This window comes from Thunnus maccoyii, chromosome 15, assembly GCF_910596095.1.
Source record: "Thunnus maccoyii chromosome 15, fThuMac1.1, whole genome shotgun sequence".
Taxonomy (NCBI): Eukaryota; Metazoa; Chordata; class Actinopteri; order Scombriformes; family Scombridae; genus Thunnus; species Thunnus maccoyii.
In genome coordinates, this window is record NC_056547.1 from 12,594,410 (window position 1) to 12,612,001 (window position 17,592).

Genomic DNA, 17,592 nt, shown 5'->3' on the forward strand with positions numbered 1-17,592 from the left:
CACTTGTGTGGCATGTTTAGGTCACGCAATCAACTAGAGGGCTAGCCAATCCATTCAAAACGAGCACTTACAACCCACTGCTAAAGCATTTCTTTGGTAGAAGTGGTCTAGCATAAAAATGCCCTGCGTTACAAAGCATGAATGGTAATTCAGCAGCAAAGTGAGAAATCTCATCCTAACAGAACTGTACTTATTGTACAGGAAATTTTGAGATTTGCGCTGTGGATAGCATTTGTCTACAAAATTGTTAAGACTACAGGATTAATGCAGCAAATGGAGTAATCAGGCTCCTTATCGTTAGGCATCTATCAGGACAGTGGATCCAGCTCCAAGAGTGCTGTTCTGAAGCTGATCCAGATCTCTGACCTCACTGCGGAGAAGAATAAGAGAGAAAATATTTTCATTTTATTGCTCTAGATTTCTATGGATCTCCAAACTGTCTAATCTATGTCCCTATATGAAATGACTATTTTAAAGCTACTTATCAATATTTTTATATTACCAGTGGATCAAAGGCCTATGTGTAATGTGAAAGCTGTCAGTCCTATATCAACCCACAGAGAATAATCACTCGACTCTGCAACTAAAAAGTGTTTTAGCATCTTTCAGCTTATTGTTGTGTTCTTTACTAATTTGATTCAGCCGTAGTGCGGTCATCAAACTCATCTTCAGCGGCCGTGTTAGCAAATATGTTCTGATAAACCCACTTTGTGATACCTGCTCACCACCCAACTACAGGCAGACAAATAATCCTTTTTGATTCAAAAGTTCTATGAAACATGAAGAGCTGAACTATTTTAGTACCTGAAAAACTGTGAAGATCAGGCTAATTGCACCCATGACGGAATAAAAAATTACAGTGAAGTTTGAAAAGCAATTTTCAAACTTCACTGACTTCATTGACAATGAAAATTACAGTTAAAGTTATATACAAATACAGTAGAAATCCTATATTCTATAATCCAAGAAGAGGAAGGTCCAATACAAAAAATACATCCAAGGATTTTGTCCTGAATGCAATGCAAGTTAAAAATAATTTGAAAAAAACTTAGATATTTACGTACAGTACATTTTATCTTCAGGAAACGAAGTTAGTCCATTCCATCTTCTTTCACCATCATCTGTGTTATTGCATACTAGACGTACTTCTAGGCATCAGAAAGTCTATGTTCCTGCTTTTCTTATTGGGAAAAAAGACTGCTCTGTATAACTTGAAAATCTGCTCTGACAAGAATTCAATAGCAGTGATGACAATGATTTGACAGAGAGGATAAAGTGCCTTGATTCTCACATGTCAGTGTTGTTGCCCTGTGCAAAGTTTTATTCCATTAACTGAAAATTGAAAATCCATCTGTTGTCTCAAGCATATAATCATTATACAACCTGGCAGAGCACCAGCCACACATACACATCTTTGCCCTCGAGGGACTTTCTCCATAATTTCGACAGACACACTCTCTGTGTAAACACCTTTTTGTTTGCTTGTTCTCTCTGATCCTTGAAAGTCAGTGGAACTTCATCATAAGTTTACCGCAAAGCTGAGAGAAATATTTGGAGGGTATTTTCAGGTGAGACAGCACCATTTAGTCTTTTTCATTGATGGAATGGCTCTACAACAAAGCACATATTCAGTTATAATTAATTGCACTCCTCGAGTAAACTGTCTGTCAGGATTTCAACCATTTATTATACAGAGAGGCATTTACCAAGATAGTAAAATGTGTGCATATTGTGAGAATGACAACCCGTTTTTCTGCACACTTTGACATTTCATTGCAGAAATTCCTAAAAATTTGACTTATTCAGTTCAGTTAAATTCAATTTCTTATTTTCCTAGAAAGTGAGGTTGGTATGCAGACAAGTGGTATACATAAAATCAAAGAGGGAGACTGGAGTGGGTGTAAAAAATAGATCTGCTCTTGATCCATACTTCCTGATTCCTAATGGTATAATTTAGTGAGTTTCATTGATCACCTTTCGGTGCACGTTTCATATAGTAGTGTTTGAATTCCCACTTCATTTGAGCAATTATTAAGTCTTTCACTTTCATTTTGTTCCAGTTTCTTTGTCTTTAAGTATCTCTTTTTTCACCATATTCAATGACGTCTGTCTCAGCTCTTGCTGCTGGGGTGCTGTCATTCATAGTGTCATTGTGTTTAGTAACTGCAATCAGCCCACGCACTGTGCTTTCTCTCTCTGTGGACTCTGTGTGTGCTGTATATGTGTGTGACTGTGCATGTGTGCACAGTCCATTCATGACTGACTAGGAATGAAAAGGGTCTGGGAGAAATTGTTGAGGCTAGCCTTTTTTTTTCTTTTTTTTTACTCGAGTGACGTCAATGACATTTTAAAAGAGGCAGCAACTACAGAAAATGAACACTTACAGCAATCACTTACTTGGAAGTACCAGCTCACTGAGGCAATTATAATGAGGCATTGAGTGCTTAGACCTCTAGAAAAAATAAAGTCTTCTGATTCACTGTAATTGTCAGCAGGCTTTTCCGGTCATCAACACCTTTGGTGACTTTCCCTCTATTAAAGGATTTCCTGTCTGCAAGATGGTACCCTGCTGACATCCAGTCACTCAGCTTAGATGCAAAGAACATTTAACCAACTTCTCTGTTTCCAAGCCCCTGACTTGTTTCAACGATTTGAAATAAGCATCTTTATACATGTGTATACAATATATTTAATATCTAATATGGATTGCAAGTTCTGTCAAAAAACCTAAGTTGCACTACTACACTCACATGAGACATCCAGTACTCACTGCATGTAGTAAATTCATTATGTTTAATGCATCCTTTGTAATCAGGTGGTCTATTTTCAATGCTCTGCCAATGCTGCTGCTTTGCTGTTCAGTTTGCAAACATTGCTGCTGTAATGCTTCTGCAGCTGCTCATAGAAAAGAAAGACAATTACAGGACCAAAAGGAGAGGAAATGGAGGTTTGGAGGTGTGTGAATGCAGAATAAGTCCTATACCTAGTTGTATTGTTTTATCATTGATTCAACTTTGTCTTTAACCATACAGTGCTCTACTGAGTTGTTGTTCTTTGAAAATCTATCTTGTCTCGTGCCTAAAAAACAAAATGTGCTGGGCTTTAGTTTACAAAAGGCATGTTAAGAGCCATATTTGGTTTGGGGTTCCTTGGTTTCCTATGTCTTAAGAATGTAAAACTCTATATATGTGACATGCATGAAGTGAATGTGTGACCAGATCATGTAACATCTGATGGCCTTATGCCAACTGGTTGAAAGTGTTTAAGATAATATACATTGACCAATCACAGATCATATCTTTGTTACTTCAGAAACTATAAGAGGTTAGTGTTGTTCTTTGTTAGTTGAGACAAGCTAATGCCAACCTTTGTGTGAGTTCTGTCTCCTTATTGTGCAATAATAATTTTTAATCTTCAACCCAGCAGTGTTGTTGTATATTATTTCATATGTGTGTCGATGTGACAATTTCCATGACAAGTGAGACACATGAGGCAAGGCAGAAATCTCATAGCAAAACTGGTCCTTGAGGGGAACGCGATCCTTTGTGACGGCACGTGGAACTATTCCTGGAAAGCACATTATTGCACCAAAAATATTCTGTACAGGAGGTAGATGTACTTCCTGCAAGTACATAGTTGTTTATTGAATAAAATATGTATGTGTCATACAAGTTTGTGCATTAAAAGATTTTTTCTCTGAGCTACATTTCTCGTCTAAAAAATGTTTCATGATTCATCAGTTCCGGTCTGGAACTATTATAGCGAGTTGTGCAGCTACTGAAATGCAGGAGCCTTGGTCTTCATGGGAAATAAAAACTAGAAGCTCATTGATTTCTTCTGTATATCATTGAACATCAGTCGCTCAGGCAAACAAAACCAGACAGAGGTCTTTTATTAACTCAGTGTGTAATCACCTTGAAGGTGAAATGTAAGGTTAATAGAGTCCAGACACAGATGGCAGAGGAATTCTCTGGGGTGAAATGAGTGAGACGTGCAGATCATTGTGCTCGACTCTCAACAGCGGAAGTGACCATTAAAAGGTTCAAAAGAGTTGTTCAGCCACACAAGTTGTTAAACAACACAGCATCCACCGCTTCCTGTCTGTTACACAAACAGGCAGGTGAAAGGAGATCAAGGTAGTCCGTTCAGAGAATTTGTAAGCAATAATAATGGGCCACTGAATCCCTCCAACTGCAAGCCGCAGGCATTAACCTGCCGATCTGAGCGGAAAGTATGGCCCTGAGCAATTTCACCCACAGTGTAGATTTAATATTTAACCCATCTACAATTGACGGTTTTCATTCATATATTCTTGGTAGGGATGTCTGGCTTTCTGAAGCCTTTATGTGCCTCACACAGAAATTGTTATTTTCATCTTTTTTTGCCATGAATAAACTGAATCAGCTCAAAGGTCATTTACACTTTTGCAATGCTCATTATTTCTTAGGAAATTAAATTGAATAATACAGAAAACATGTTTATTGCCTCATTAAAAGATTAGGTTACATTTTAGAATTACCTTTAAATTGAACAACAAAACACAACAGTGACAATTTTACACTTTTATAGCCAAAGTGTGCTGTGTTCAGATCTGCCCGATAGAGATCTGCCATGCAGCGCTGTGAGGCTGTGCTTAGTCACAGCAGTGCTTTGAGAAAAATGCTAATGTCAGCATATTAACATGCTCACAATGACAATGCCAACATGCTGATGGTTAGAATGCATAATGTTTACAATATTCACCATCTTAGTTTAGTACGTTAAGTGAAGTACAACTCAGGCTGTTGAGAATGCCACTTGTTTTGCAATTATTTTTGCAAGTAGCCTATTTGGTCAAAAAGCAAAGTGAATTTTAGATCTGATGGTGGTGTTAGATAAACAGTTAAGGGATCAATGCATCCAACAATTGTTGAGACACTTCATGTAAAACCACAATTGGTAACCTCAAATCAACAGTGCAGATGGTTAAATGCACTGTGAGGTCCTATCTCCGCTGAAAGAAAATCAACAAAAGCTAATAGAGAAAATCCCAAGACACGAGACACATAAATACTACCATATAATTTCATTATGTCATGGCATTTGGAAAAGACAAATGAGCCACAATACAATAAAACTCAGTTATTTAGTTGACCTCAACAATATATTATAATTGCTATATTCTCAAAACTTGACCTTGATAAATAACAAACACGTTTTAAAGACATGTTATCCCAAGAATGCACATTGACAGCTTGTTGTGAGGAAATCCGGCTAATTTGTAGTTGTAAGTGTAATGTGTTAGTTGTATTCCACACTCACACTCACACCTCACTTAAATTTCCATCCCAATAACTCAATGTCAGAGTTGCAGCCTGAAGCCAGTCATTATCACAACAAACAGTGCACAGCTAAACAGATATACTACTGTTAAATCTGTCTTGCTAATTCAATCAACATGTACCTTCTGAACAGCCCATCCTCACAAGAAAAACAACAGTACAGGTCTAAAATTCGGGCTGGCAAAACAACCTATAGTTATGTTTACACCATCTAGCGGCCATAGTAATTATGATCCGGGGAAGTGACGCACTTCAGATTAGTCAGTATAAGGTGACATGATAAGATGATTTTGCCTTATTAAGAGGAGGCAGGTTGGGTGGATGGCTAGATAATTAGATGGCAAAAACATCTGTAACGTCTTTGTGTTTACTGTTACTATGACAATGAAAATTGCATAACTTTAAGGAAGTATAAACCACATTTCAAGTGATGATTCTAACCCAAACCATGATCTTTCCCTAACCCTAACCAAGTGGTTTTTGGGCCTAAATCTAACCAGATCTTAACCACAGCATTGTCACATCATAAAACATAATCATTTTTTGACATTTTATACCATTCTGGAGTGCATTACTATGGTGTAAACAGATAGCGTAACTATAGGCCATTTTTTGCCGCCTGAATTTTAGACCAACACTGTCATTTAATTATGAGGATGCTTCTGAACCTGGACATTGACGTCAGCAACCTTATTAGATTTCTATTTGGAGTTTAGTGGACTGATATATCTGTCACTGCCAGCTGTCGCTTCCCTGCCCTCCTCACTTCCTGTTAATAAACACCATAACACAGAAGCACTGATAAAGAAAAGCACAGTAGGAAGAAATCAACAGAAAAAAAATATGCAGCGCACACAGTTTACATGGCTGCACTTAAGTTGAATTATGAACAATTTACAACTGTATTATTTCTTTAAGAATATTTTCAGAGAAGAAAAGAAACCGAAGAGATAGTTGGAACAGAAATCTGGCTGCAGGATTTTATTTGTTTGTATTTTGTAGTATTCTAAAATTTAACATTCAACCCGCAATACTAAGTTGTCACTTAACAATTCTTGCTTTAGAATTTTACAGGGGAAGCGGAAATACATTTTAATATTTTATCTGATTGCCTTACATTAGCATGTTAATACGAATCTCCCCATCTCCTTGCATGCGCCAATTAAAACTTTCATTATGCATCGCTAGATCTCACATTGAATATGGAAGAGATGGTGTTGGGAAAGGCCTGTGCGTCATTATCATCCTCACTCTGTTTGGGTTACATTGAGGACTTGTGAGGTGGCACCATTTACTGTGTACAGTTTGGATCACTGACACAAGCACCCATCTGATGGCTCTACAATAGCTGCCTACACACACATTCACACACATACAATATGAATACACACACACATGCACGCATCAAGCATTACTGACTCATTTTTAAGTGTAAGAGCATGAATGTACTCGTAAAAAAGGAAATTATATCACTTCATTCACAACAATAAAAGATTGTATGATGCAATGGCAATATTTGTTGCCACTGTTTGGGAACATGACACACCATTTCATACTGGATCTAAATCTCTCTTTAATTTGTTCAAGTCATCAAATTTCATACTAAAATAGGCCCTGTGGCACTGAAGACCTAGTATTTATGAATCATCTCTGTAATGTTTATTTATTTTAGGTTTATATGAGGTCCAAGTGGAGCTCGGGCTGCAATGTTTGCCTGCAGTATTTAATATTACGCAACAGATATGTAACAAAACCAGGGAACAACTTGGTAATGTTTGAACATTTGAGGATAGAAGAATCACGATAAAACACTTGATTAAAGCAAAACTATTTGACCGTACATTCTTTCACATTTAAAAACAAAAGTTACATTTCTAATTTCTTATCCATTTGCAGGGTCACAGGGGGCTGGAGCCTATCCCAGCTGACACTGCACGAGCAAGTGTCAGTCTTCCAATGATTTCTATATTTTTTTGGTAACACTTTACAAAAATTTACAGTGTAATTTCAGTGTATGAATCAGGTACCAGTAAATACTTACCAGTTCCTACTGGTACCTAAATGTATGAACAGTGGAAGAAAACAAAACTGAGGATAACAGAGTAACAATTGGGCATTTTGGTGGAATGGAGAAATAAATTATACTCAAAGGATTTCTGTAAATACTGGGTACCTACAGGGTAGAAGACTGGGGAACAAAACTTTCTAAAAGTTTTGGAAAAATCTTGCAGAACCTATAAAGTAATTATGATATAGTATATTTCACAATTACAATAAACTGTAGGGGTACAATTAACAAAATGGGCTTTGGATAAAACCTCTCAAAACTCAGATGGAGGGCTTATTGAAGAACATATCAAATACATGGGCACATTCCCAAAATGATGACAGGGGTATGCACCAGTGTTGGGGTACAAAAATTTAATTTTATGGTAGGAAGCTCGAAGGGGTACAAATATTGAAATAATGTGGGACTTGTCAATCATTTATGGAGTACAGCATTATACTTACAGTATAATTTATTTCCCCATTCCTCTAAAATGCCCAATTGTTCGTCATAGTCTTGTTTCCTTCCACTGTACATACATTAACAAAAATAAAGGAAGTATCTTATTGGTTCTATCAATCACAGACTGTATTACAAAGTGCTACCTTTTATGTAGTGTTATTGCAAAAGAATGCATTGGTCTGCATATTAAGCATTTGCATAGTCCTTCTGGGTGCTTGGTAGTATCCATGATTTAAAATTTTAATTTGTTGCTGCTGACTTCAGAAATGGGTTATATTACTTACATAATGTTCTACCATAGTTGATTAATACAGAGTCTAGCACTCACCGCATGATCAAACACCAGAATTGTCAGGGGAATTAATTTGATGAAGTTGCTGTCACTTATTGAGGTTAACTAGAATCGAGATACAGTGCCTGTCTGACATACAGTTCTACATATTAGCCATGTAGTAAAGGTTAACAGAATACCCTTTGTACACACAGTATGGTAGACAGCACATGTTCAACCACTCAGCCTTATTGAATGTGTTTCAAGTACAATAAATAACATGTCAAATGAAAACAGGAAATATGAACACAGATGAAATGTCCACATTAACAGACACATTAAAAGACAGAAAAGAGCTTTTAGGCATGAAGTCGGGAGCATTAATGACTTCAGTAGGTAGGGAAATGCTTTTAACGCATTGGGTCTAGGGTTGACAAGAGAAGCCCTTTATTAATTACTCATTAAATTGAATGGTCCCTCAAAGGTGCATTTTAATCAAACAGGCTAATTTATTGAATAATTAGTCCTAGTCTGTGTAACATTAGGCTCACATAATGGATAAAATACATATCAAGTACAAAGTTTAAAAAAAATCAGTAAATTATGTAGTGGTGGAGAAGTTACGGTCATTTTGTATTCACAGTGAATGAATGAACATTACACTTTCACATTCAGTTTGTTCTCTCCTTTGCAGACTTTTTCCAGCACTGAATCGGAAATCCTACAGTATACAGCACCATATGTGGGGCTGTAATGGTTCAGTAAAGGCTTCATGATAGATAAAAGATACTATAATCACACAAGAAAATGACCACTTCTCTCCATGACCAACGAGGACACCAATTTTTCCAGCTTTCTCTACAATTGACCATTTAACATAATATTGATTGCCATGAAAAAGTAGGCAATTTAGCATGTGATTGTGAGTAGACATTTTTAGCCATGCAGGAATGGCAATGTTAGTTGGTCTGTGGACCCATACAATGATAGATTAAAATATCTCCACAACTTTTGAATTTTGCCATGGAAGATAGCACAGGCATTCATTGTTGACAGAGAATGAATTTTAATGTCCTCACTCTCAGACACTCTATCAAACAGTTCAAAATTTTAACTTGACCAACACTTCAGGTAGGCTAATCAATATGGCACCAAATCCCTGTCTCCCTCAGCTCTACTGTGAGAATCATAACATGCTAACATGTTAACTGTACTATGCCAACAGGGTGAACAAATGTCATATTAAGATGCTAAGAGGTTTCCGCATCTGTAATTTATCTAAAAGAATCCCACTGTTGGCTCGTTGAGACACTTTTCCCTTGCAGTTATATGTTGAAAATATATCCACCATTAAAATACAGGTTTTCTCATCTGCTAAACTTAACTTTTCAGTGATCAAAGTTTAGTCCACTTTTTTTTGGTGGCTATTACTATCAGCTGCTCTACAAAGAAAGTTACACTTTGGAAAAAAATGGAAGAAAAAAGTGTCGACCCTCTGCTGCAATATTCCATTAAAACCTGATGTTTCAATTGCATTCTCACCAACCAGGTACTGCTAAGGACTGAGTGATAAAGACTGAGTGATCTGCCACCCCACTGATCCCTAGGTAGTAGAGTGAAGTTTAGTTAGGTAATTTGGGACACTTTTTGGTAGATTACCAAGAAAACCACCTAAAATTCCGAAGACTACCTTAATTGTTACTTTTAGGACTTGTTATGGATCTCTGTTATGTTTCTATAAAGTAAATATGTTGCTAAGTAAAATTCTTTGGACCTTCAAACATATCAAGAACCCCTATCTCACTCCCATGACATGTTCAAGTAAAATGGGACAGCTTGTAAGGTAAAATGTGACAGTCACTGATGGTTGTTTTCAAATAGGGTGATGTGAAAATTGGCTCGTTGAAAATTGTAGGATAATTCAGCCTGTAAATTCCTTACAGATCTAAATAGCCTACAATTTTCAATATTTTTTTAATGACTGGTCAGGTTACTTTAAGGATTTAATGAATTAACGACTGCGCTGATAAACATATTCAACCATTTAAAAAACAAACAACTATGAAATACAATTGTTCTGTAACCTGTAATATGACAGGGTGGCATACTATAGAATAGTAATTCACGATTTTATAGCACCTGGTATCCTAGAAACATGCAAGTTTCACTTCAGTAAAATGTCCCATTTTAAGCTAAATTTTTTGTCCCATTTTACCTGAATGCATTAGATAGTCACTCAAAAATCTTTCTCATAAAAAGTGAAGTGTTTTGTGAAAATATTTTGATTATAAATCAAACAGTTAATAAAATGCAACATCCTACAACTGTTTTAGCTGCAGTACTCTTATTACCAAAAAGAGAAAATCAACATATCACATGGCTTACCTTGCAAGTCCTGGGACCAGTGATTTTATGAATCTTTGCTCCACCCATCCTTGTTATCTCAGACCAATCAAAAGAATTGTAACAACAATGCAATAACATGTTCGGCGATTGGCTGCTAATATTTAAAGAGCCCAAGATGTAAAACCTTATTTGTCCCGTTTTATTTGATTTCCAAAATTACCTGACTTCATGCTATGTTTCCCACCTGTAATTCCACTTTTATAGTATTGTGTGTTTCTGACTTTTTATTAGCTTAAATACTTTTATTCAGATGAAAATGAAAGAAAAAATGGAATTGATTATTTAAACATAAGCAAGTAATTCCTGCTGGGTTAAATTAGCCGACATTACTCCACAAAGTCTTTCTTCTGCTGTGGAGGTCGGGCAGCAGTATGCTAATGTGATTTTTTCACAAAGCCTGTGTCTTAATTAATTTCAGACTAGTGTTTACAGGCTGAATAACCTCCACATTCATACAGACTATCTTCATCTGTCTGAGGGGGTGACTGCCGACCATGATTAACCCAAATTAACACATGTTAATTTACAAGGTAACAAGCTAAATGTTACTTGCAAATGCATGTCAGCATGCTAATGTCCATTTCTGTCTCTATTTTACCCTTTGGTAGGAGAATCTTGAACTTCACCATGATTCAGCCCTTGTAAGGTAGCTTCATTATAAAATCCTCCTTGGCTGTAGTTCAGTTGTAGTACAGCTGTATCTTTGCTTGTTTTGATAGTCACCTCATTTAGCACGCAGCTGCTAAACCCCTGAAGGCACTGGTTTAACTGAATCCATTCTAATATGCAATTAATGTTAATTCTCAATCATTTTTACAATCATTTCTGTCTTATTTCCTCTGTTTTATAAGTTGGCTTATATTTGATCAAATTTAGAAAAAAGCCTCCTTTTTCTAATCTGGCCCAATTTTTCCATGTTAATTTACTCTTGTTGCTGTTTTTCAAAACATCTGTGTTTACTTGTTATCAGTGGTAATTCAGTGTAATGTACAGCACATTAACACAGCATTATTTCCCCTCAGTAGGCAACAAAATGGTCTTGTCATCCTCAGTGCCCTGTTTTCTCTAACAGAATACAGAAACTCACTCACTCACTCATTTAATTATCAATCATCAATCACTATAGTGCAGCTGATTTAGTCTTTACCCCAGTATTACCAAAGTCATCATATTAATACTAGCTTTTATATGAGAATTCAAAGTAAGATAGTCTGTGGTTTGTGACAAAGCTGCAGGCCCAGCAGGTTCTAATCCTGTATTTGTGATGTATGTGGTGATTGTGAATGCACTTGTTAAGAGTTGGTTCACAGCAGGGTCTTCAAACTGGGCCTGTGGTGAGGCTCTAAAAATGGTGCAGTTATCGTGGCTGGAGACACTCCCCAGCCATGATAATTACCTCCGTGCTCCGTTACTCAGAAATATTGATCAAAAGCTGCACCTGTCAATGAACAACGCTAATACTGCCCTTCTCCATCATCTCAGTAAATGATATGTTCACATTTATGATACTCAGGGAGTCGATGCAATTTTCATTGCATACCAACAACATCAAGACAACTACTTGGATTCTTACTGGCTATGTGGAGTCTCCACCATTCAAATATTAAAAAAGCTGCCCCCACAGTAAGTAGTGAACCCTGGTGACTTATGATAATTGCATACCTAACAAATAAGTGTTTGTCAGTCTTATACTAATACAGGAATAAGTTATGTTCCCAAAGCAATTGTTTACTGAAAAGTTGGAAAATGTATTCAATATTTTGAATAGATGAAAATCTGGAATCAAACATTAGAGATATAGCATTATTAAACTTATGGTTATGAAGAGAATCTCAACAAGATCATAACTAGTAGCAATGATTATGATTGTGTGTGTGTTCATATGCTTGTGTATGTGAGAGTGAAATAGACAAAGAAAATATTTAAATCCAGTGTATTGCTTTGCTTGGCTCCTTATTTGTTTTTATTTGTTATGGAGTGTTGTCTGAGTAGGCAAAGCTTCTTTTTATTATTAACAGTATTTGACCCGGCCAACTCATGTGGAACTTTTCATTAAGTTGACTACAGACTATGTCATGATATTTATTGTCTAGGCTCTGACTTTGTCACTTCTAGCAGCAAAAACTTTAAAGTGTCTTTTGGAGTTCTCCTACTAAAGCAAATATATTTTGTTTACAATTTCCACCTTTCTCACCAAAACACATTATTGCATCCTTCAGGCCAAACAAATTTCCTCCTGTCTTTTAGCTTGTTCTCGAGGACAACAGATTATCTTGAAATTATGCAACATTGGATCAAGGGACAATGTTAAGGGCAGCTATCTGCATGGCTTTGTAGGTGACTACAGTTTGTTGAGGAATGTGCCTAATTCAACATACTACATAGAGTTTATATTATTACTTCATAGGAAAACATCACTTATTTTCTCATGATTTCTTGTCATAAATGAATATAAAGTTTGATTTCAAAGGAATAGGAATAAAACTGATATCACTATGATCTTACCTTAGCACAAAAACTGGAAACAGGGATAAACAGCTAGCCTCTCCAAAGATAACAAAATTATCAAACAAAACAAAATATAAAAAACTCAACTTGTGGTTTTACATTGGGGTTATGTCCTAGATTATTTCTTGGCTGGGTGCAGTCACCTCCTTGTTTCCTGGCAACCTCGCAGTTACGACAAAACTTCAGGTAAGTATTTTCAGCATAACCACAAATTACTTAAAAGTACACCATCTTCCAGGTGGAATAAAATGTTCTTCAACATATTGTGTACTGTTACCAGTTTTACCTCTGAGTGGTTGCATAGGAACATCTGAATATCTATATAGTGCTGACATAAAGTTAACTGCCTGCGGTAGCGGGGTAGGAATATACATAACGTACAACCTTTTCAGAGTGGAGGAATATAATGATATAAAAGATAATTGTTTCTGGATAGTTAGTTGAAATGTTAGGATGATCTCTTGCACTCAGTGTTTCCTCCCCCATTGAATGCTACTCTGCAATTGGTCCTACTGCTCTGATTCAGGATAGAGGTCTGCATATTTGATTAAACCACAGGATGAACTGCCTGCATAGGTTAACATAATCTGCACTCCACTTAGTTCATTAATTTTTTGCCACACAGCTAGAACTGCAAACTGCCACATTAGCACGAAAAGTAAGTGAAACAAACCACTGTAGGTGAAAAGTTGGTTCATTTATATTACCGTAATGGAACAGAAATTTAAGGTCAAATTACAGTAATGACAGTTGCTTTGAATTGTTTACGGGGTTTGGAGAGTAAATCTGTGTTTCAGTAGGGTATGGAACAAGCACACATATGATAATAATCCCGGGAACCCATAGGTATACAGAAGGCAGGAAGAAAATTTAAGCAAGAATTCATGAGAAGTACCAGGATCTCAGTTCCCAGTATTCAACCCCAGTCAGTTTCACAGACTCCTTGTAACATGTAGATTAGATGATGTGACTCTTGGCTCTTGTTGCTTTGCACTCTTGTAGCTGTGAAATTCAGTAAATGTGTTCATTAAAGTCTGTGATGTTTCATGACCTATAATACAAAATAGAATTTTATTTTATTTCACAATTAGGTAATCAGACTACAAAAAATGTGTTGGTAATACTGTTGTTCGCATTACAAAGTAGAATTTTGATGAGGTGATTATCAACACTGTTTACAAAAATGTGACCTGCATGCTTTTCTGAGCATTTGTCAGGATCAGTGTCGTCAACATGAAAACTGGCTGCAAGTTTGAAAGAAAGGAGTTAAATTACTCCATAAGTCTCTGGCTTGTAAAGAGAAGCATTTTTGTTTGTTTGTTTGTTTTACTTTGAAGATGCTGGAATACAGTATCTAAAAATACTACGTCATTTGAAATATACCACAATCAAAGGTAGAGTATGTGCAAATAGAGCAATTCTTAACTTGCAACGCAAGCTAAAACCTTTTTTCTAACGACAAGAAAGCCTTAAATTGAATACTGATTAAATACACTCTTGGAGAGTGTGATTGGGGAAAACTCCACATCTGCATGAATAGGCCTACTTAAGTTCATCCCATTTAATTCTTCACCTACATTTGTTTAATCAGAGGGTGTATCTATATCTGCTGTACACACATTTGGCTTAACCATTAATTTAAAGGATCAGTTGGTGTGGGAAAAGTAATCCAGGCTAGACAAAAAAGACAAATTGTTAAAAAGAACCAACATTTTCATTAGTGGACAGTGTATTCCTCGCTGTGAGCAGGCAACTGTAACTGTGTGTGACTGTTTTTTTCCCACAATTTATATCCCTCTGCTTGCTGAGGGATATAAAAGCAATCATCCACTTCCCCTCCGCCTTTGGAAACCCAAGTCAATAATGACAACCACTGAGGAAGGTAATGATTCACAGTCACCCCTGACCCCCCCTCCTTCATCATGGGAGAGCTCCTCTGCTGGTTGCCTCCAGTGAAAGAGTAAGGGAATACGTCACACACTGAGAAGCTCAACCCTCCAGTACAGAGTTTTTGAGTTTATGCTGTTGTAGGTTAGGAAAATGTAGTTATGCGTGCGTCGATTTCTTTCTGCATGCCCATCTGTCTTTGTGAGCAGGTGTTAATGCACTGTTGATGAAATGGTACTTGATCATGTAGGGGTGTTGGGGTGGGGGGTGGGTGGGGGTAGAGTGGATGGGATACTCTTTCTGTGCTTCAAAGCCTGTTTGTGTAAACCTTGTCCTCTGTGTATGTATGTGGGCGTGTGCTCCATGTGGCACATGACTCAGTTACGTTAACTGTACTGTATATATGCATTTGCATCATTGTCTACGTAAGAGCAAACACAGTGCCAAGCAAACTGGTACTGAAATACTCCTCCCACGTAATCTAAATACTGTTTATGCTCATTATTCCAGAATTACTTGCAGTACATTCCCCATGGCTTCTTCTTTGTATGTGTTTAACAAGATTTTCATCAACTTTTTTTTTTTCCTGCCTCAAAAGGTTGTTCTCTCTAAACAGGTTGTGTTCCATATTCTGAAGCAACAAATGTCTTTTATGTGGTTCAGGCTAAATATAAAAATGCTGTTGACTTAATGCAACAGCATGTGTAAATTTATACTCCTTTCAATGATGAACTGATGAGATTTCTAACTATCCGTGTTCTGGGCCAGCTCATAAACTGATAAAGCTGTAGATTTGTATGTTTTGTCTCGTGATAGGGATTTGGCACGATTTCTTTTTTAAAATAGCTACCGAAACCTCTAAGGCTTGGTAATTAACATGTTATATTTTGTTTGTATAATCCGTACAGAAACAGAAAAGTAAAAATAACTATATAGTTGTTACAACGTGTTCAATAGTGAGCTTTGCAGGTGTTGGTAGGTGTCTTTTCTGGACAGATCCAGGCTAGATGTTTCCTCCTGCCTCTTGATATTAATGCTGTAAGCTCGGCTAATTGCATCCTAGCTCGAGCTCCATACTATATATGGATACGCAGATATGAGAATGGTATTGATTGTCTCATCTAACTCTTAGCAAAGATGTCAATAAGCATATTTCCCAAAATGTCAAACTATTAATTTAACAGCACATATCAAGTAGTCTCTAGGTCGCTAGTAAGGTTATAACCGTAATTAGACAAACTTGAAATTTATATCTGGCGCGATAATCTCTGCTGACATATTTGGGTTTCCATGACCAGCAACAAGGTTCATACAGCAGATGCACTGGAACAGTTGAACTGTTCTGACAGTATGAGTGAAAAAGGATGAAAATGTGCAACAGCTTCCTGAAAAAGGAAATGTTGATGGAATTGCATAAAAGGGATATGCTCAAACAGCAAAAAATGCAGATGCACAGCTAGTATAACAAAGGCTTTAAGATAACAAATGTTTGAATTCTGCATTGTGATCTGTGATTGCTTACTAAGTTGGTGTTCATGTTCAGATTGACGCTTTGATCAATTTCATGGTGGAAAAATGCAATAAACATTCTTGTATCTGGGTCACTTATACAGCATATCATAAAGAGGTTATGGATATGTATAAGAGCACATTCATTAAAGATCCCCTCCAGACATGTTTTAACACATATGAAAATACTCTGCTTGGAACGATAATGTGTGTCTGATATGGTTTTTCCACATTAAAATCCTTGACATGACATCTCCTCCTTCTCCTTAATTAAAAATTACAGAATCTATGAATAGGCAAGTACTTTTAATTTCAGAACTTTAACTGCTATACACAAGATGTCTCCTACTTAACTGTAAAGTGTATGTGCACTGGAGGCTTCAGGTTTTCCCATCACACTTGCGTAAGTTGCATACTGGACCAGGATTTGCTTCTAAACTAGTTGTGATGTCACAAAACATGCACAGGCAAAGAAAACTTTCCACTTTCAGCAGATGAATGTGAAAACTTCTAGTGTTAAACTGACTTTAATGAACAAACTTGCTCAGGTCTGTTATAGATGTAGGTTACCTCCTGACAAACTATATAACAGATTTGTAAGATGTAAAATTTGCTATGGCTAAGGATCTATGCAAAAAATGTTGAACCTAATGTAGGCATTGTTTATATCCATAAATAGTGCGATATATCTCAGACCAGATAGCACACCGAAATGGGCCACTTCAGGCAATGATGTGGCACTGCTGGACTTCTTCTGGCCCAGACAAAATGGATTTGAGCCAGAAATGGCCCACATGTAAAACAGCAAATATGGCCCAAATATCCCAAATCAAATGTGGGCCTTTTTTGGTTAAGATGTGGTGCTCTCAGGTATGTGTATTCTGGATGTGGGCCAGCTGTGGTTTATCTGGTTTGTTCTTGGTTGTCATATGGCTTACTTGTGGCCCAGATCTGGTAAACAGGAGCGGACTGCCTAAGTGCCATCATTCCATGTGGTCTGAGGGCCGAAAGTGTCGGGTGTGGGCCGGATCTGGCCCACAGCAATTTTGCTATCATAGAGAATGCTCAGAAAAGTCATCTAAAATGAGCAGAGATGTTTACATGCAAAAGCAACCACAACAACCACATACTTTAGACAGATTTCAGTACAACAGGAGTGCTGGCTATGTAGTTTGATTTTA